Here is a 23434-nt window from a genome sequence, read left to right on the forward strand (position 1 = left end):
AATTGTAAATATAATTCTGACAAGCGATAATGTAAATACCTATAGTAACATTTTAAAATAAAATTACATTAATGCGTTTTTATAAATTGAAATTATTAAATCTCTTGATTTTTCACGGGTTAATGAAATACCAATTTCACCGTTTTTAGCTACGAACAATACAAAAATCATCAATTTTAGTCGAATGGTCCCTGGCAATAATTACCATGTAATATTACTACGCAAACATGACAAGCATGACTAAATGGAACCAATGGTTGTGAACAATCATCGGAACTGTATATTTGTTTATACTTACGCCTAACACACATAAACAAAGGTCAAATCAATTGAAGGTACTATAGAATTGTCTAAGGTCAATTGATTCAATTTAGTTTTATAATAATACTAGCGACGTGCCCGGCTTCGCACGGGCAACGTGCAATGTACTAATGTGGTATCATAAGTTTTCGAGCAATTTAGACACACGGTATCGCATTGTGATCCGATCGATTTTTTGGCGCTTTGACATTGACACTTTATCAAATTATTATACATTAATATTGACAGTTTATGGTTCCAAAAAGTGCGTTCATCAAGAATTTGACTTTATAAAATTTATATATTTTTTGCACAGCTTGCCGATTTAGCGACTATATTTGCGACTTATTAGATTATGAATACATCAAAGTATCATCTTGAATCAGACTATACTCCCAGTAAGTAACTACATATTTTTTTTATATACAATATTCACATATGTATTCTCATAATTTATCTTAAGACGAAGCTTAATGGCAAATCACTATTTTGATTAATCTTTATAACCAATTTGTGTACATTATGAATACCAAAAAATATGCTTTAGATAAATTGAAGGTTTTTCTATCGTTTCGTTTGAGTAGAATAAAAATAAAAAAATAAAAATTACTCAATAAAAAATATAAATGCAAACTACTAAAAAAATATTTTTACAATAGAATTGAAAGATGACAACTTTAAAAAAAAGTATTATAGCTAAGATTATCTGTGACAGTTTCACTTGGTTAACTTTTTTGCTTTCTTCCAAAATTATTTACAAAATAAATAATAACCAGTTTTGTGCTTAAAATCGAAATTCACTAGACTCCGTTTGACAAGCGATTTGAATGGCTATTACCTACAATCTAAGATAGATCACTGTAGAAATGTATTATAAGTTTGTACAGCGCCCTTGAGGTGATTTTGCACAAGTCATCCAATTATTATTATTATTAACAATATAATATTTTTTACACGAATAAGAAACAGAGATGGTAGTGAAAGGAGAGCATATACATATAATATAAAAAGTACAGATGGAAGACAATTACAATTTCAATGCATGAAGAAGGTTTAAAGGGCTTTAAAAATTACACGTAGATGCAATCAACAAACTAAATGACGACCTACAAAATATAGCGAAATGGCTGAAATTAAACAAATTAAAACTAAATATAAACAAAACAAAATATATGGAAATAGGCAACAAAAACGCATAACACAGACTTAAAATTGACATTTGATGATGAAAAAATTGAAAACGTAAATGAAATTAACACATTATTTGCGGGAAACGAGAAAACTCGTCATACGCCTTTTTACAGTAAGACGCGGGAGACGAGTTTACTCGTTTTGTTGCGCAAAGCGGTAAGGAGCGGGAAACTTGTAAGCAAGGGTTCTAAATGGGTGCGGGGTCATGTGTTTTCTATTGTCGGCGGTACCCGATCTATCTACCTGTCAATACAATGAGTTTGAAACACAAAAAAAAAAAAATCGTTGTCGCATATGTTCCGCTCACAAACTACGCAGTGAAATGCGGTACATGTGCAAGTTTTGCAATGTGCCCCTGCATAAAGGAAAGTGTTTCGAACGCTATCACACATTGAAGCACTATTAGGTTATAGTTTTTTTTATGTGTAGTGAAAATTTCTAAATAATCTTGTAATTTTGTATGAATAAATTTCGATTGTGAAATACTGTTTTTTCTATGATTCCCAAGAAAGTAGAAAGTCTTTGTTTATAAAAAAAGGAATTACACATACATTGCTAAGTAAATAAATAGAGACATTTTTTTAAAGTAAAACACTGAAAGTTTCACCGAAAAATATCAAATAGATCATAAGATATGAATATTTTGCGGACAGTCTAATTTTGGCGCTAAAATTAAAAAAAAACACCCGCGCTTCGCCCCCAATTTGGCGGTAAAATGCCCGACCATATAGTGTTAAGTACCTAGGTTTAATACTCGATTCAAAACTCACTTTCACAGAAAATTTGCAAATGTGCTAAAGAAGGTATCAAAAAAGTCAATTTTCTTAGAAGATTAAGAAATAAACTAAATGGAAACACTACAGAGCTTATTTATAAAACTATTTATAAATAATAATACAACAGAGCTTATTTATATCCACATTTAGATTATTGCTCTACTATGTTATATTTGAATAATATCATTATATAGAATAGAGCTATGAGATGTATACTGGGAAAAGGTAAATACGCAAGCATTAATCAAATGAGAGAGCAGATAAATTGGATTCCAATAAAAAAGAGACTGTTATTAAATGTGTTAATTTTTGTGCATAAAGTCAAGAACAACCAAATGCCAAAATATTTTAAGGATGAAATGGTTTTTAATAGAGATGTTCATAATTACGAAACCAGAAATGTAAATAGAATTAGATTGCCACATATGAAGAAATCAAAATCACAGAACTGCCTAATGTACAAAGTACTAAAGATGTATGATGAAATGCCTGAAAGTTTGAAGAATGAATGTATTTAAAAAAAATGTTATGTTTATTGTAAAAATATTCAAAGTTACAAAATGAAATATTATCTTGTTTATATTAGATTATATTCAAATGTTGTATAAATTAACTGTTGTGTTCGTACAAACAGGCCTCCAACTCGTCTTGGAAGGAGTTTAATAATAAATTGGTTCTTTTATATTAATCAGGGATTTATTAATACTCCACGTATTATAATGGTGACTCGATTGTCGACCTAACTAGAAACTGGCTAATTGGAATCTGGCACAGTGAGATTCTCTGAGAGCCTTCGCACTGTCCCTGGCGACTACTGGCCACTGGCTCCATCTTGCGGACTTCCCCGCAAGCTCTACGCACTGCCATCTGCGCGTGCATCTACAAAGCTTCCTAACACTAACTCAATAAATAATAAATAAAATAAAACACGACAAAATAATATCGACTGTCGAAATTCATTCAGGCTTCCACCAAAAAATTAATGCTTTGACTTGACGGTGAGTTGACAAAGTCTCGAAATTCGGGACAAAGGAGAATGGTAACCATATTTAGTGGAATATTGATTGAGGAACAGCAATTCATTATTTCGGAGTCTATAGGAAGGGTTGTTGAATGAGTTGCAACAAAGCAGGTGTGTCATTAATACTGTTAATAATCTGTCTTCAAAATAAACGTACATTCGTCAGTCTGCACTGCTTTTAGTGAGCTTTATCTATGTTTAGTGACCATATCTGAATAGCCAGGTAGTTAACTACCTTTTATTCCCCATTTCCTTCCACACTTTGCTTCTTTCTGTCAAACGCGCCCCCAACTTTTGTACACGGTTAAAATTTATCACAAGAGAACAGATCGTTTCTGCGACTAGTTCCTTAGGTCAACAGCTCGGCCAAAGATGACATAGGCAATAGGGAAATTATTTTACTGAAGGCCTCCCATGTGGGAGAATACATACAAAACTTGTCAACACAAAATGGACTTACACACATTATAGCATTATTGCAATTGATTATATTTCACCTTCCGGAAAAAATTCGGTTTATGGGAGTCACTCGAATAACCGAAATTGAACTTGATTTAGACTAATTTAGGGCTGGGGAATCCGAATCTGTAGAATTAGGTGGGGGTCGGCACTATTAACTGAGTTATAGGGTTTTGAAATTTCGTACGCGATACATAGAAACCATGTTTTATTTATCGACTATGACTTAAGAAAATCAAATTAATGACTTTTTAATATTTTGACATTTCAGAAGTCATTTCACAATTCTTACAGATTCTTATTCCCCAGCTCTAAATTAAGTTCAATTTCGGTTATTCGAGTGACTCCCATAAACCGAATTTTACCCCACCTTCCTAATAGAGTCACTCGATTTAAAAATATATTTCAATAAACCATAAACCACACCAAACAGTCACACGTTGATGAGGATATGAGGATAGAGAGGCTTTTCAATAATAATTCTTGGGTTTTCCGAGCCCCAGGTGCGACAATTTTGCTTGTTGACGAAGCCACCGAGGTGGAAATGGGCCTCATCACTCAAGATATATTTGCATTTGATTCACTCAAGTGAATTTTAATAATTTCAATGCGTTGTTGAAGCGTGTATCTTTCCATTTTTATTAATGGCGTACAGTCTACTTGTCAAATGTTAAAGAATGACAGCTTAAAAAGTAACATCTACCGAAATAAAGGAAACTCATCTCGCCTCGTTCCTCCAGTGTTGCCCTAGTCATCCCACTAATTAATTAATTAATTAGGAAAGAATTATCTAGTACTTACCCGATGCAGATTGTACTGCGTCGAATCGTGTTATGATGCAGTGTTTATTATACTACTGTGAGTAAATAACAAATTTAACATTTATATTTATTATTAACACTGTTTCATAACAGATGTCTAAGGAAATGAAAGGTAAAATTAATTACTATAAGAAATAATTAGTCGCAATAATTCAATATATACTAGTACTACAATCAACAATTACTGCTTATTATATATTTTCACCTGTGAACAACCAACTTTATTTTTGTAGGAAAGGCTCTGTCAGTGCTAAATTTCCCACTAGATGGCGTCGAGACATATTATATCTACATTTGTTGGTGAAATATTTTTCACTTGTCAAATATTATTATTATTATTTTAATAATAAACTAATATTTATAAAACCTTGGTTTTATACATAGTAAAAAGGGTAGTTAAAAAACAAAGGAACATTAATTTATCATTGAAAAAAAATAATAACAATCATGAGATACACAAATGCAAAAATAACAAAAAGAACACAAGGAAGAAATCAAAAAACCAAAAATCTCTGATGTGCCAGGCTGTCCAACTTTACAACAAAAACCTGAATGAAATGATTGAGATTGACAATATGATTCATTAAAAAATAAATTAAGAATGTATGTCCACCTCAAATATTGATGTTTTGTTTGTGATTGTTAATGATGTTAATTTTTATATTAATATGTTTCTAAAACTATAAGCACACACGACGACGTGAGCTAACTTAAGAGGAAGCTACAAGCCAAGAATGTGTATATTCTTGGTATACCTTAGATCAGTGTTCCGCAAAGTGTGCTCCGCGGCACACTGGTGTGCCGTGGCCATTTGTAAGTGTGCCGCGAGTCCCGCGTCACTTCTCACAAAGTGCTAAGTAAATCGGTCTTTACTTTTCTGTGCGTCGTGGCGGCCGGAGGTGGCGTGGGTGGGACTCGATCGCTGCGAAGTGGCCGTGTGCTACGCCGCTACACTACATTATCACGTGTGCTACACTACATAAGTGGGGTGGTATTGTTACATTATCACGTGATTGCGCACGAGCTATCGGGGTGCATGCGCGTGACAACATAACATTACGAATTACAACGGCGACGTTGCGCCCGCTTGTTTAGTAGTCATTCGTTAATGCTAGTGTTTGGTTGTGTCATCGCAAACTTAATTGACTTTTTTAATTGCAAAAAAATATCCCATATTACGTGTATATAATGGATAAATTCGTTAAACGTACTGCAAGTTTGTCAAGTGAAACTAATGATTCCCAAGAAGAAGCAGAGTCAACAAAGAAAAAACCTAAGCTTTTTGATCGGAAATCCGATGAGAGCTATGTGCGTTATGGCTTTATAATCGTGTCCAATCCCAAAATGTCTTGTTTGTGGAGAAACTTAATAATTAATAATTCGATGGTGCCCAGTAAACTTTCACGACATTTAACAACTAAACACCCATCGGTGGCTCACAAAGATAAAGCCTTCTTTCAACGTATGAAAGACCACTCTAAGAAACAGGTAACTCTCATGAGTTCGTCTTTCAATACATCAAGAAAAGCGCAAAAAGCAAGCTACGTGATCGCTAATATGCTGGTTAAATCGAAGAAACCTCATTCTCTCGCTGAAACTTTAATTTTACCTGTCTGCAAAGAAATTGTCAAAAATATGATTAGCCAAGAAGACGCTAAGGAAATCGAAAAAATACCTGCGTCAGCAGATACGATCTCACGTCGCATTAATGAAATATCCACCGACATTTAATCAACGTTAATTGAAAAATTAAGGCTAAGTGGAGTTTTCGCGCTACAAGTCGACAAGTCTACTGATATCAGTGGTCACGCGCATCTCATCACAAATGTGAGGTACACGGATGGATATGAAATAAAAGAGGAGTTTTTATTTTGTCTGCCACTACCTGGTTATACCACCGGAGAAGAAATATTCAGAGTAACAAACCAGTACTTCAGTGAACATAATTTGGAATAGCGCAACTGCTTAAGCATTTGCACAGACGGAGCAGCAGCTATGACAGGAAAAATTAGGGGATTTATAACCAGGGCTCCTGAAAAAAATCCTAATATTTAAAATTTACATTGCTTTTTACACAGAGAGGCACTGATGATGAAATCTCTGCCTGATGAATTGTTGTCTGTCTTACAAGAAGTCGTCAAAATTGTCAATTACATCAAGTCGCGAACGCTGAACTCTCGTCTGTTTAATGCATTATGTCAGGAAATGGGAGCAGATCATCAGTCACTTCTGTTTCATACAGAAGTACAATGGCTTTCTCGCGGAAAAGTGCTTTCTCGCATTTACGAGCTGAAAAATGAGACCCAGACATTTCTAGAAACCCAGGGTTCAGACTTTGCTTCTCTATTTAAAAAAGAAGAATGGGTAGCAAAACTTGCATATCTGGCGGACATATTCGCTCAATTAAATGAGCTGAACAAAAAAATGCAAGGATTGAAAGCTTTCGCGCTAAGTTGGTGCTATGGATCAGCCACGCTACCAATGGCTGCCGATTCAGAAAAAAAAGTGCAGGCTTTGATAGTGAAACACTTGGAGCTTTGAAGGTACACCCACCCTGTCCCACCCCGGTATAGGTGACTTATGGTCACCCCTTCGGAGCTCTCGCATGAATCTAATTTTTTTTAATAAAAGGCTCTACAATTTATATAAATGAAGCTAGGCCTTCAAAGTCCCCGCATACGGTGTTATGAAGCGGTATGCAAGCGCTTACAAGTACTAAACTAAGGACAACACAGAAAAATAAACAACAAAACAATCAAGATTAAGTGTCAGGCAGATAGTTGGTGGAGGGGACCCACACTCTAGTACCTGTAAACACATAAAAGTAAAGTAAACAATAGAGTGAAGGGGGAGTTTCGCCGAACCACGACTGGCAGTCCTGTTGAGAAATTGGTGGTGGTTGGGGCGACTGGTGCAGGTCAGGACTTCCACACCCCTTAGCCGACCACCCGGTGGTGCCCTGAAGATAAGTATTGGAAAAAGAGGGATAAAACCCTAAAGAACCTAGGGGAAAGAAGCGTCAGGAGGTCGGAGGCAGGGTGGAGGTTGCCCCAGCCCGCACAGTCACCCCTCTGACCACCAACGCTCATCAGGGGTGGCGCAGGTGATGAAAAATGAAAAAAAATAATCAATCCAAAAAGTGCCCCATAAGGGCAACGGTAAATAAGTAAAAACAAAAGTAAAGGTGTAAAAATAAGATCTGCATGGTCTGTAAAGAGGACAGTAAGTATTGAATAAGATAACAAAGTAAAGTAAGAGAGATAATTAGTAAACACAGATATATAAGAGTGCTTACAGTGTCTGTAAAAAGAAAAACAATGTGTTAACCTTAGACAGGGAAAAATAAACATATGAAAAGAAAACAGAAAATAAGAATTAAAAAGTACAAGACAAGTTAATTAAAAAAACAAAATATAAACGAATGGAAATCATCTGCAACAGCTGGTACAGTAAAAAAAAGAAATAAGATAAGAATAATAAAATAAGAAAAACAGAATAGCATATACAATAATGAAAGAGTTGTAAAAGAATAAGTCATGGAGCAGGAGAAGTACACCGGGGGTTCCCAATTATTACACTAGTCAACGATTCTAAGCACAGGCCATCTCTCAACCCAGATCCTAGTAAACTTCCTCAAACATTCGAAATTCACACTGTTAGAAACAAGATCGGTGTTCCACACCGGTCTAATGGGGACATTCAGACCGTCAATCATTTCGTCTCTGGCATCCTTCAAAATCTCACAGTGCCACAAAATGTGCTCGGCCGACTGGTAATTATTGCCACAAGCGCAATTGGGGTGGGTGGACAGGGCAAGGCTGTGAAGCCTTCCCCTGAATTCCCCATGTCCTGAAAGGAGCTGCGTAACGTGATGGTCCAGTTTGAGGAAGGCCCCTTCCATTCTGAGTTTAACTGAAGGGAAGAAGGAGAAGGTCCATCTTCCCTTGCTCGACCTATCCCAACGGACCTGCCACTCTTTGAGCGACAGGTCCCTCATCGTTCGGAGCAGTCCTGGGAGCAGTTCGGAGTGGCCACGCTTATTACGAATATTTTTTAGGAAAAAACGTTAGATATTCCGTAATTACTATAAAAGGAAACTTTTTGGCTTGGTGGCGGCGGAAAAAGATGCATTTTAATTATCAATTGCGTAAAATTAAAATTCACTTCTCGAACCGATTCGGTGACAGTTCGCGGTCATTCTGTCACTGTTATGTGATAAATATCAATCATAATTACACAAACCCGGCTAGACAAACCCTGCTTTGCCAAACAAACCATTCAAAACCTGGGATGTTTTTTAAAATTATGATGACATGCAGCTTTCGTAGTTTAACCTCAAAGTTCGCCGTTATCGAAATAAGCCTAGCCAATCCTATCCAAAATTTACCTTGTTTTTTTTTTCTTTGGTGTACCGTCAAAATTTCTTGATTAGTTAGGTGTACCGTGAACATAAAAAGTTTGCGGAACACTGATCTATGTTATTACTTAACTATTTATAGAGATAATATACAGTACAATACTTACCTGGTAGGTCACTTGAGATTAACACTTAATTAACATTATATAATTGTTTATTGGCGAAATTTGGATACAGGATTTAGGACATAATTGGAAAATTGAATATAACTGGACTTTCTCTTGGACAGGTTAAAAAGGTAAGATTTAGTTTAGACCTGAATTCTGTTGGACTTGTTATGGATCTTAGTTTCGGAGGGAGTTTATTCCAAGCCTTCGGCCCAGATACTCCGAAATCAACTTAGTATTTGGCTTGCGCTTAGGTTCCATCAGTCTGCTTACAGCTGATGATGTTGCTGATCTAAGAGTTGACTCTGTCCGTAAATAAATAAATAAATAAATAATTTCGATTAGAGACCATTACGCCATTACGATTTTAATTTAGTTTACGATTATCCGTCACGACGACCTGGCTCCACTACAAATCCGGAGGTCTTAAGTTCAAATTCCTGCGATTTTTTTCACAATTTATTTATAGTGTCAATAATAATTCAGAGTGGAATATACTCTCAGAATTACCCTGGTGAAGACCAACATTCAGAATTGAAACGTTGTTTAAAGTGGCTGTTGTTTGGTGACCAGATCTGAATAGCCAGGTACTTCCTACCTTCCTCTTCCACATCCCCTCCTCCTCATCACTACCTTCAATCTCACAACATACCCTAATTTTTTAATGCTATAATCTTACTTTAGTCCAGACGCTTGGGAGAAGTTGGGACTCTTGTGTAGTATTCGTATAATTTTTTTATCGTTTTGATATTATTTTGTAACACACGTTCCACTGCTGATTTTTCATTCGTGAATACGTTGCGAAAAGGAAACGTGGGAACAAACATTTACAATAAAAATACCACAAAGTAAGTATTCCACAGATCACAGTGATACCTGCACTCCTAGACTGTAACCAGGGCGCGCTAACCACAGAACACTATTATGTTCTAGATCTGTGTTTGTATTGTGTTTCAGTTATAGATGTATTACTATGAGAAAACTATTGACGCGCTGAAGATATACAACAAGTTTGTTTTGTGTGCCCAAAGTAAGGTTAAATTTCCCTTACTGCTGTGTTTCATGTTTCGTTTAGATTATTATCTTCTTCTTCAATGATATATTACATTGATATTATTATTACAGCGATAACAGTTATACTCTATCGACTTCAAGATATGATCCCCATATATATTTTCTGCCTGCCACGGTGGCCCGATAAATCTTCAAAATTACAATTCAACACACGTATAAAAAGTGTTAAAGTTTTTTTATTGAAATATAAGGAATATTGATACATAAATATTTAACAATATAACGTTTTAGATCATCATTGGTTATGTATACCTTATCAGAAAAGGGGAGTTCTTGTGTCCGATAACGGAGCCACGATTCTTACATAGGTTTTATGTTGTAATAATATTTTTGTATAGAATAAAGATTTATTATTTTTTTTTATTTCATTTATTTGTTCTGATTGGTTGACAATACAGCGCAGTTCAGAGGGGAGATTATTGTAGTATTTTATGGCTTGGTAAATATAATGGTTTTGCAACTGTGTTGTTTTAAAATTTTGTGTAATAAATTGATTTCTATTTCTCAGTAATAATAATAATAATATTTGGCTAATTTACATAGCGCCGTTTTCGTGAGAAATCACCTCAAGGGCGCTGTACAAATATATTTCTTAAATAGTTAATACTAGAACTACTGACTTATCTCTAAGACTTATATCTAGTGACTTACGACTAAGGCCTATAACTACTATCTTAACGACATATATACTAGTATTTACATATTTAGCAACTTACAACTAAAATTAATATTAACAATCTAATCTTATTAACGCCAGAAGAAGAAGGAAGTTCTATTATATTAGGGTGTTTTTATTGTTAGCTGGATATATATGTTAAATGAATGAATTTAATGAATAAAATCAATCGTCAATCTTAAACGCATCTAGATGATTCATATGCCAACAATTAAACCGATTGACTTGTTATGTTCCCGCTGATATTGTCCATTGTCCATTGGTAGGCAAGTCAATAGCAAAATTGAATGAACGGAATCGCTAGATAATGTAACAATTATGGTATAAAAAAAAAGAAAAAAAAAAAAAAAAAAGGATAGAATGACGGATTTATGGAAATAAGTGTCTGAAAAAGTGAGTTTTTAGTTTGGATCTAAATTCGTTTGTAAAATTCTTGGTATTCTTTGTTATTTTTTTATTTGCACATTTTTACAATGGAAGCTTGCTTAAATATGTCATTGACATTTGATACTGGAAACAATTTAAATAGTGATTCTGTTGAGAAAGTAGACTTTTTTATAGTATTACTTTTATGATGATTCTTTGTGAAACTTTTACAGAGTTTAGATTTTTTTATGGGATCCTCCCCAGCCACAGACATAAGAATATATATGTCTATGTCCCCAGCCTATGATTCCGTAGATAAGCAACGAGTGGACAAAGGCATAATACACATTTTTGATTGTTTTCACATTTAAAATATTTCTTAACCTAACAAAGTCGTCGAGTATAGGAGAAGTCGGGGACGCCCGAGGAAGACATGGAATGATCAACTGAATCAGATACTTCAGTCGAGTCATGCCAAGAGTCGGAATAACAAAAGAATATGTATGATACGATTTATAAATTTGAATAATGCAAGGAGTATGTACCAAGATAGAGCTGTATTACCATCCGTCTACTCTGATGCCTTAATTAAAATATCCAACAAAACACTCCAACTCTGTCGTAATTAATCATAAGACCTAAATACAGGGTTTTCCAATAAGAGGTGTTATTTTGATATTCAAAGAAACTTTTCCCGTAAAAGATCAATGGTTTCGTTGCTTCTGTAGCACGTAGCGCCTTCTTTTTAAAAGTAAATGTTGTTCAGATCAATACCATCCAATTCCGGCCATAAAAAATCATTAATCAGCTCTTGATAGCGCAATCCATTCACCGTAACTGTTGCTCCAGCCTCATTTTCGAAAAAGTAAGGTCCAAGGACTCCGCCGGACCATAAACCGCACCAAACAGTCACACGTTGAGGATAAAGAGGCTTTTCAACAATAACTCTTGGGTTTTCCGAGCCCCAGATGCTACAATTTTGCTTGTTGACGAAGCCACCGAGGTGGAAATGGGCCTCATCACTCAAGATGATTTGCATTTGATTCACTCAAGTGAATTTAAATAATTTCAATGCGTCGTTGAAGCGTGTATCGTTCCATTTTTATTAATGGCGTAGTTTTTACTTGTCAAATGTCAAAAAATTACAGCTTCAAAAGTAACATCTACCGAAATAGCGGGCTATTCAAAATAACACCTCTTATTGGAAAACTATATAAATTAACAATAATCACTTTCAATTTTTAAAGCAGTTTTTCACGTAAACAATTGTCTAATGAATATGTCTAAGTCAATATTGCGTAGTTGATGAATACAATCATTCATTTAGCTTGGGAATTGGTAGTTTTCACATGGATTGAATTCCTGGTAACGTGTGGGCAAGAAGTCACTTGTTATTTTGAGTGAAGATATTTTAAAATCAATGAAGATAATATTTATATTGATTTTTCTAGTAGTTCTCGGAACAGTAGACTTTGCGTCCAAAAAAGTGTGTTTCTAATAAGACAAAACGAAAATTTCTTATGAAATATTAATTATGTAAGTAGGTACTTAAATACCTGCCTACTCAATTGTAAACCACATGTTTAATGTAACTGTTATTTTTTTTTTTCAAATGATGAATTATTCAATTTTGTACAAAGAAACGTCACTATGCAGGTAGGTAACATAAAAAAATTAACGCTAATAAGAAGGTCCAAATTTTACATTTGAAAATGCGAATGGTAGCAGAAGTCGGGGACGCCCGAGGAAGACATGGCATGATCAAGTGAATCAGATGTATGAATGTGAATGAGGCAAGAAATGTGTGCCAAGACCAAGTAGTTTGGCGGTCCGTCCTCTCTGCCTACCCCTGCGGCAAACGGCGTGATGTTTAGTTAGTTCCGTCTTCGACTGAGAGACATTATACAGTTAAAAATGAATCCGTTAATATTTTCTTCAATTAATGTCATTATTTTATTTTGCATAACGAACGACATTATTCAAAATGTTTAAATACAGATAAATCTGCAACCTTAGAGGCTGCGCTAAAAGCAAAGACTTTTTTCTACCGACTGACAGAATCGCTAACAGACCGTAGATAACGGATTTCGTCAATATTTATTTATTTATTTATTCAAACGCCATAAAATGGCTTTTACAATACAGTGATAATCGAATTACAAGCGTACAGTGGTAAACAGGATAATAATAACAATAAATTACAGAACAATTAATGTGTAAACAAAAACATTATTGCAAGTGATGCAGTTATTAATATAAGTGCAGTAAGACAAAAGAAATATATACCAGTGTAACAATAGTTGAACTAATTTATACTAGGCTTGTATAAGACCTGTCATTAAGTCGAAGTACGAGGTGTCTATGATAATAGTCAGTAGTTAATAAAAAATAAATTTCATTAATTCCATTAGTACGCTATAGTTATAGTATAGAAAAAGTGGCTTGTTAACATGTTTACTAGTATAGTCTAGCAAAATATTATAATATAGCAATTAGCAGTGACTTTATTGTTACCCACAAAATTAATTGTACTTGGAATAGCTGAGTAGGCATCCAACTTGGCATTAACAATTCAGGGCTGTCAGCGATTCAATCATTTTTTTTTATATTTTTTTATAGTGAATACCTCACAAGAGTCCCAACTGCTCCCGTCTGGAGCCAGTGAGACTATGCATCCCCAATTGGGGAATGTTGTGAGGCTGAAGGTAAGTGGGGAAGGGAAAGAGGAAGGTGGGGAAGTACCTGGCTATTCAGATCTAGTCACTAAACACGGCTAAAGCCATTTGGAGCAACGTTTCGATTCTGAATGGTGGTCTTACACCAGGGCGATACTGGTAGTATCTTCCACTCTGGATCATGGAATCATACTTATGTATAAGGAATAATATTTTGTAAGAGGAAGCTACAAGCCAAAAATGTGTATATTCTTTGTATACCTTATATTGTAGGTAATATGGATTAAAATCGCTTGACAAACGTAGTCTAGAAACATTCGATTTCAAGCACAAAACTGGTTTTTATTTATTTTCTAAATAATTTTATAAGAAAGCAAAAAAGTTGATCAAGTGAAACTGTCACAGATAATCTTGGCTATAAAACTGTATTTTTTAAAAGTTGTTTCTTTTACGCGTTCATATATATATCGTTCATAAATAGTATAAATATTTGGGCCAAGCTGATAAGCATTATTATTTCTCTTTTAATACAAAAAATTACGAATTTTCGCATGATAGAAAACAAGATAAGAATACTTTTATAAAATATTGACGCCCGGTCATAAATGACCCTCAAACGCTGGAGGGGTTAAGGAACATGTTTCCTTAATATTATAAAAATATTTAAATTGATTCTTGACAGGGGTCCCCATCCCGGCCCCAATCTGGCCCTGCCGAGACGACGCGTTACATCTGTATCTGGCACTTAACTTGTCACATTTATTATTTATATGAATAAACTAATTTAATTTTGTGTCCCCCCCCCCCCTCTGCCCACCTGCCCCCTGCCGACCCAACCACCCCTGTCCTCTCGGCCCCTCACGCCGATGCCAATGGTCCGCGACATTGTAAATAAATAAATGTGTAAAAAATGCTAACTAAGAATTTGTAAGTTCAATCAAGCTTATCATAAAAATTCTCCAGTCTTTTTAAAGACGTAAAACTGTGTAATTCAAGCGTGTTTATCTAAAATGACCTGCCAGGTAAGTATGTTTTTCTGTATCTGCTTGTAAATAATAAAATTAGACATATCCTAGGAACTCCTAATAAATTGTATACAAATTATCCAATTATTATTATGTATTCTTTTACAAGACTTGTGACACTCTGTACCTATTATGTACTCGTATTCTTTTGTACGGCTGTTAACCTAATATTAGTATTGACTAAATTCTCCCACGTTACAAGAGACATAAAGAGATGTGTTTTCATAAGAATTAAAGTCTTATTTGACGAGAACCCGACTGTTACTTGTCCATTACGAGCGAAGTTACATTTCTTGCGTGTATACCAGAACACGCTATTTCAATTGATAGGATTTATAACTAAAGTCTTATTTGACGAGAATCTCACTGTTACTTGTCCATTATAATGTTACATTTCTTGTATGTGTACCGGAACACCATATATTAATTGATAAGAATTGTAAATGAAAATCGAGAATTTCATATGAAAACAATCATAAAAAGTTGCTACAAAACACTTTTTATACGTGTTATGAGGATGTCGGAATACGTGCTCATAAAAATTATTATTATTAGGACAAGTGCAGCTGCATGAACACGTGTTTCGATTTGATCTGAATTTACTTATTAGGAAATGGCTTGCCATCAGGTTTTTAACAATATTTCAATTTTTAATAAATCAGCACTCTTCATTTTTCTCCGTGTATGGAATTCCCAATTGGGATGTGTTGTAAGGCTGAAGATAGTTGCGAAGAGAAGGAGATAAGGAAGGGAAAGGTGGGGAAGTATCTGGCTATTCAGATCTGGTCACCAGACACAGCTAAAGCCATTACAAGCAGCGTTTCAATTCTGAATGGTGGTCTTACAACAGGGCTATTTTTTAATGATAAACTAATGTTTATAAGACAAAAATATTATGCATAGCACAAAGGATAACAAATTATCATCCCTTCGGCGGCATTTATTTATACTCCGTTGATATTTTCAATTTGTATTGACATTTCAGGGAACTAATTATTGCTCATAATATTTTTTTACACCAGGGCGATACTGAAAGTATCTTCCACTCTGGAACGTGCCACAAATAACTATGTATTATTTTTAATGAATTAATTGTGAAATAACCTGAAGTAATCAAATAAAATTTACTTGCGCACGCCGAGATTTTAATTCGCGACCTTCGGATTGCTAGTCGAACCCTCGACCACGGAGGCAATCTACCATTCAATCTACCATTTTATCATTCAGTACTGGTACAGGTAAAATAGATACATGCATTCGTGCTAAGTCGAATGAAACCACTCCCAAGTCGATGGAATCATTATTTAGTTAGATAAGATATGTTTAAGTTAAATAAAATAACAATTTATTATTTTTGGAATAACTTAGTGAGTAAAACCTCAAATTGTAATATTTAATCACTGAAGACAATACTAGCGATTTCTAAACGAAAATCAGAAAAAGATTCGTTCACATATAGTATCTTTTTCTGATTTTTTTGTTTAAATATTACAATTTGAGGTTTTACTCACTAAGTTATTCCAAAAAATAAATATTCATCCTAGACTTGCAGAAAAGTCAATAGATGTCGCACATTAAAAATAAAAAATAATAAGATAGGTTTATCTTAAAAACACGCTGTCTAGATTGTATTTAGTTCGGGTTGAATCTTGCGATCGTACATAAGATAGATAATGAATATAATGTTGGTAGTTCTTATTCGAAGTATGATACAGTTAAATATGATGGAAGGAGATAGGGTCCCATTAGCTCAGTTGGTAGAGCAGTGTCCTGGCAAGGCAAGGGTCCTTGGTTCGAGTCCTAGATGTGACCATATATTTTTCTGTTTCAGATTTTCGTTTAGGAATCGCTAATATTGTCTTCAATAATTAAAAAATTGCAATTTATATCCCTACAAAGATAATGATATCATCACTGGATCAAGATTACTATTGGTTATTTATTAAGAATTGAATAACAAGCATAGCAAAAACTTAATTGCAGGCCCTTAACGAATGAATTGATAGGTTTCCTAATAAACTTTTAGTAAAATACAAATGTTAAATCGCAATGTCGGAAAACTTGTTCTCAAAAATTCTAATATTTTCCCATTTCTTCATTATGTAATGAAATTATGAAATAAATGCAGTAACTTCATTTCGAACCACATAATGTTAACACGTCCTATACTGTCATACACTCAATGATATTACTTTTTACTACTTCACCAAACTCAAGAACTAGTTCTCTCCATTGGTGTAGTAATACTAAAAAACATATTTTTTCACTATTTTGTTCTTGTGCCATTCACTATGTATTTTTGTAACAATATTATTTTATTATAATTTATATTTTTATAATTAATATATATTTTTTATATGTTAAGTATTTTAAAAGAACAAATTGTGAAAATTAATTTTCGAAATAAAAAAAAATCCACGTATATATTATCAAGACAAATGCAGGTGCATGAACACGTGTTCCGATATATTAGGAATTTACTAAAAGTTTCTCGGTAAACGGCCTGCAGCCTGACTCCGTTTTAAAAGGGATTGCCAATAATTTGAAGAGGTTCAATAAATGAGCAATACACATTTTTCTCCGTGTATTACCAATATTCTGTTTTATTTACAGAAATATTCAAAATAAATTACATGAACACCCTGTCTTATAATAATTATGTAACTCCGTGTATATCAGATGGCGTCTATATATCAAAAAGTTAGCCGAGATTTCTACCTTTTGCTAATATATTTTCCGACTTTATGTCCGGGTTAAATCTTCCCCACAGGAAAAACTAAACCCTTCCACACACTTTTCCACAAATGATCATCTAGTCCAGTGTTCCGCAAAGTGTGCTCCGCGGCACACTGGTGTGCCGTGGCCATTTGTAAGTGTGCCGCGAGTCCCGCGTCACTTCTCACAAAGTGCTCTGTAAATCGGTCTTTACTTTTCTGTGGGGCGCGGCGGCCGGAGGTGGCGTGGGTGGGACTCGATCGCTGCGAAGTGGCCGTGTGCTACGCCGCTACGCTACATTATCACGTGTGCTACACTACATAAGTGGGGTGCTATTGCTACATTACCACGTGATTGCGCACGAGCTATCGGGATGCATGCGCGTGACAACATAACATTAAAAAAAGATTTTAAAAGATTTCAACATAAAATTTAAAAAAGAAGAATGGGTAGCAAAACTTGCATATCTGGAGGACATATTCGCTCAATTAAATGAGCTGAACAAAAAAATGCAAGGAAAAAATTGTAACATTTTAACGTCTTCGGACAAGATTGAAAGCTTTCGCGCTAAATTGGTGCTATGGATCAGCCACGCTACCAATGGTAGTAAAGAAATGTTTCCAAATGTCATGGCTGCCGATTCAGAAAAAAAAGTGCAGGCTTTGATAGTGAAACACTTGGAGCTGTTAGCAGAAAAAATGAACTCATATTTTCCTAAGTGTGACCTGCAACCTATGGACTGGGTAAGAAATCCATTTTCGGAAAGCACTTCTCTTGGACATTTACCAATAAACGAGCAGGAAGAATTCATGAAGCTTAAAACTGATCGGACACTAAAATTAAAATTTTCTGAAACAGAGTTAGCACATTTTTGGCTCCACGTAAAAAAATGAGTATCCACTGCTGTCAAAGCGAGCTATTGCAATTCTATTACCATTTGCCACGACCTATTTATGCGAATTGGGGTTTTCAACTCTCACGACGATAAAGTCAAAAAAAAGAGAACGCCTGAGGACGATCGACGAAGAGATGCGAGCAGCGTTATCAACGATTGTTCCAAATTTTGATCGTCTGTGTTCAGTTAAACAGGCTCACATTTCGCATTAAACATCTTTTCATGTTATATTGATTTTAATAATAAATATTAATAAAATATTGTTTTTGGTAAATTTTGTTCGGAGTGGCCACGCTTATTACGAATAATTTTTAGAAAAAAACTTTAGATATGCCGTAATTACTATAAAAGGAAATTTTTTGGCTCGGTGTCGGCGGAAAAAGATGCATTTTAATTATCAATTGCGTAAAATTAAAATTCACTTCTCGAACCGATTCGGTGACAGTTCGCGGTCATTCTGTCACTGTTATGTGATAAATATCAATCATAATTACACAAACCCGGCTAGAGAAACCCTGCTTTGCCAAACAAACCATTCAAAACCTTGGATGTTTTTTTTAAATTATGCAGCTTTCGTAGTTTAACCTCAAAGTTCGCCGCTATTCGTAATAAGCCTAGCCAATCCTATCCAAAATTTACCTTTTTTTTTTTCTTTGGTGTACCGTAAAAATTTCTTGATTAGTTAGGTGTACCGTGAACATAAAAAGTTTGCGGAACACTGATCTAGTCAATCCACTTTACGAGTTTACTTTAAGTGCATAATATAAGCAAAATAAATACAAAACAATACAAGAACAACACGTCAACTCACCGACTCCAGATATTTTCGTATCAGAGGGTTCGGCTCTGTAGAACTTCTAATTGGACCTATTGATATATAATAATTATTATTAATATACGTACACGAAGAAAAATTAGTATTGCTGATTTATTAAGAATTTCTTCAAATTATCTTCGAATCAATAACCAGGTTTTCTGATAAACTTTCAATAAATTACGATAATATTATAATTATATCGGAACATGTGTTCATGAAAATCTCATTATTTTTGCTGCTCCGTTGTTCATCTCACTAAGGAATTCCTGTCTCGAGATAAACAGCTTTACAATTATATTTAATCATATAAGTAAATTGCATAATACAGACATACTCGTAGAAGGATTACATTGAATATGGGGTATGTAAGGTGATTTATGACAAAAGCTACGATATGGGTAATCCAAAATCACCACTCTCAGCCAGATAGCCAGTCAAGTTGTTGACCATTTTCTTGAATAGATTCAACGAACGTATAGTTTTTATATTTTCACTGAGTATACGGAGCTTTATAAAGGAGCTTTATAAGAAAAACTCCGTTGTCCAAAGGATGTTCATTAAGGCCTGTTAATGCGAAGCTTAATGCCAAATCACTATTTTGATTAATCTTTATAACGAATTGGTGTACATTATGAAAACCAAAAATATGCTTTAGTTAAATTGAAGGTTTTCCTATCGCTTTGCTTGAGTAGAATACATATAAAAAAATGAATTACTCAAAAAAAATATAAATGGAAACTACAACAAAAATTTTTTTTTTTCAATAGAAATGTATGAACGCATTAAGGAAACAACATTTTCAAAAATACAGTTTTATAGCTAAGATTATCTGACAGTTTCAATTGATTAACTTTTTTGCTTTCTTATAAAATTATTTACAAAATAAATAAAAACCAGTTTTTTGCTTGAAATCGAACGTTTCTAGACACCGTTTGTCAAGCTCGAGTCGTTTGATTTTAATGCCTATCACCTACGATATAAGGTATACCAAGAATATACACATTTTTGGCTTGTAGCTTCCTCTTAATTTATCGTGAGGGCAAAGATCTATATCTCTCCGTGTTGGTACTTGTGTGATATTTTGAAAATTGGAACTGGTTATCTAAAATTATAAAAAAATATGTTTTCAAATTTGAATAACCACTCGACCACAGCAGTCATCGATCTGAGTGCTGATATATCATAAGGGCGATACTGAGAGTAGTCATCTACTGCTGTAGGTATAATAATACGTATTAAGGTGACAAAGACTCTAATAACGGGTTTGCTCGACGCTCACATGTTACATTTTTTGACATTTTTTTACCATACTAGGCTAATGCCCGTGTATGATAGTTAAAAAAAATAATTTCTGATAACCGTATTACTAAAATCCCAAAAGTTTCTAGAGAAATCCCCACGGATGTAAAATATTTATCATTAACATTAATAAAAACAGGATCTCAACAGGACGATGAAACAAAAAATAAATTACGTAGCTTAGGTTTACAGGTAAGTTTTTTTTCATTGCATTTAATGAATTTATATCACTTTTTAGAGGTGTCAATTGACAGGTGTTGAATCTTCATTATGTTGAGTTATCATGACACCCTTAAGAGTGGTATTTGTAAGAAAACAGACACCAAAAAAACAATTTCAATGTCATAATACAAGCAGGAAAACGACGATAATCAACTGTTTAATATTTTGTATTTTTAAACTTAAAAAAATGTTTATTTTTTAAATACGTCGAAATGAACAAAACAAAATGATTTCTCTATGTGATGTAGATTACAAGTTTCACAAATGTAAAAAAAAATATAAAAATAAAAACTAGACAAACCTTTAAACAAATCACTTGATGAAATTAACCGAGAACTTTGTAAAAAAACACTGTTAATGTTTATTTAACTGTCTCTAATCTCAATAATTTATTACTGTTGTTATAATTTTAACTTTACTGAAACTGAAAGTATATTTAAAGTATTGCATGTATTGTTTAAAGTGACAGTTGTGGGCTAAGCCGTGCTGACCCGCTGAGCGGTAGCTAACGAATGTGGAAAGAAAGGTAAATTATTCGAGATGGAAGGAGTTGTCTATACAAATATATATATAAAGGTAACATTCTATGGGAAATAATATAAATACGCAGTCATATAATACTGTGCGTAGGTACAGGATGATGGAATGTTGAAATATACATTTATGAACAATGATAATTCAATATTTTTATAGTGTAAAATAAATTTGTGTCTGTCTGTTGTGCGCTTAGTTCTTTTAAACTACGCAACAGCTTTTGATAAATTTGGCACTATCATTTAGAAAATTTCTTCTGGAAAGTTTATGTGTATAATACATTCGTATTATATTTATAGGAAGAAGCATAGACATATGAATATTAGTAGACCTGCCCTAAGTGATTAAAAGCGTATTATCCCCACTCCCCATACCGGTTCCATTGAGCCGGCTGGGCTCGCATATGGCCTCAAGTGAAATTTGAAAACGTGACGTCATCATTCTTGGTCGAGGCATCATCGGTTCATTTTACGAAATAACACGGCAAAATGTTGACTTGTGATATGAAAACTTGTAAAAATAGATGTGAAAAAGAGAATAAACCCAATTGTCGTATTACATTCCATAAGTAAGCATTATTTTACTTTATTTTAAGCTTATTCACACCGTATTATTGGGATCAGTTTTAGAAACATATACTATCACATCACAATGTAGCGATTCTCAAGTGTGCTCATCGTTGTTTACTGGGGTAAGTAAATTATGAGACATTTGTAAAAGTGTCTTAACTAAATACTCTGAAACTAACTACGACTCTGAAAATAGAAGCTGCCTTACTTTGCCGAATTTGGACTTCGCAAATTAGTTCATAACGTGGCGAGTAATTTGCGCTCCCATGTAGAAATGTCTATTCATTCAAAAGCAGATTTTACTTTTAAGAACTAAATAGTGATATTATAATGCGAGATGCCTATTTACTGTCAGATTGATTTATTGACGAATCACAGTCAGCCTTACTCCCTTCGTTCTTCAACAGTTGATTTTACCCCTCGCCATTATCTTCTCGTCTATTAATTCCTATGTCTGTGGGAAGAAGAGAAAAATCGATGTTTTATAATAAAGTTAAAAAAAAAACTTTCGGGCGCTACATTGCTAACGCTGGCTAAACCTTATGAGATACATCAAAATGATGTACTACGGAATTGTATATCTTAAAAAGGCCTACAGAAAAGTACTGAACGGTATATGTCTATCTCCCAAGGATAACTCCCAACAACGCCGCGGCCGGGTACACGTCAGCTAGTATTGAACAAAAACTCAAGTTGTCAAAACGTATAAAGAGAGCAGACAAAGAAATAGGCGTTAAGAACATTTATTTCATCATCTCCATAAAACGGTTATTCTCCAATATATTCCATGTACCTCAAGTCACAAATTTGAGGTACATGGGATATAAAAGGTCGTGGAGGCAGTTTTACTGTTTTGTGACATGGGTCAAAAGACATTTGCTGAAATGTCTGTAAGTGACGTCAAAAATGTCTTTGGTTGAGGCATTAGATACATTACGCTATAGAGCATACTTTGTAAAAAAAATTTCTTCATAATTTCATCTAATTGCTGTTCCGGCTCTTAAAATGTATTGATACTATTTTCAAAAAAACTTAAGTATTCAAGATAAATAAAGGGTTTTCCAATAAGAGGTGTTATTTTATTTTAGAGGTGTTGTTGATGATGGGCCGCCTTGAGTTCTTGTGTTAACTGAATTTTATAAACCTTAAAACATAAATTTTCATGCAAAATACGGTGTAATGACGTTTGTGGAATGCCTAATTCCAAAGAACGACGAGGAATGGACAAACCTGGGTTTTCTTCAACACTTTCGGCTACAGCAGCAATATTCTCGGATGTTGCTGCACGGGTTTTATTCTTCACATCACTAAGTTGTCCCAACAGCTCGAATTTTTCCACCAATTTCTGTATTGCGGTCCGACAAGGTGCTTCACGACGACCCAAAAATGTTCGAGTTTTACGAACCGTCTCTGCCAAATTTTCACCATGTGAATTTTAATAATTTCAATGCGTTGTTGAAGCGTGTATCGTTCCA

At 34.3% G+C, this 23434-nt stretch overlaps 1 protein-coding gene across 2 annotated transcripts in view; it reads right to left on the minus strand.

Moving 5' to 3' along the window:
* Positions 1–21353, minus strand: part of LOC149409504 (uncharacterized) — a 28200-nt gene extending 6847 nt beyond the window's left edge. Inside the window, exons 1-2 of one of the 2 annotated variants that reach the window (XM_089649484.1) lie at positions 21158–21353; positions 19330–19385 (exon numbers count right to left, since the gene is read on the minus strand). The gene's annotated coding sequence lies outside the window, so the exon portion shown is untranslated. The remainder of the gene's footprint in view (positions 1–19329; positions 19386–21157) is intronic. The other variant, XM_089649483.1, reaches the window with a different exon arrangement.
* Positions 21354–23434: the final 2081 nt, after the last annotated feature.

Source organism: Hesperophylax consimilis, chromosome 30 (assembly GCF_061612785.1).
Source record: "Hesperophylax consimilis isolate HC1 chromosome 30, BYU_Hcon_1.0, whole genome shotgun sequence".
Taxonomy (NCBI): domain Eukaryota; kingdom Metazoa; phylum Arthropoda; class Insecta; order Trichoptera; family Limnephilidae; genus Hesperophylax; species Hesperophylax consimilis.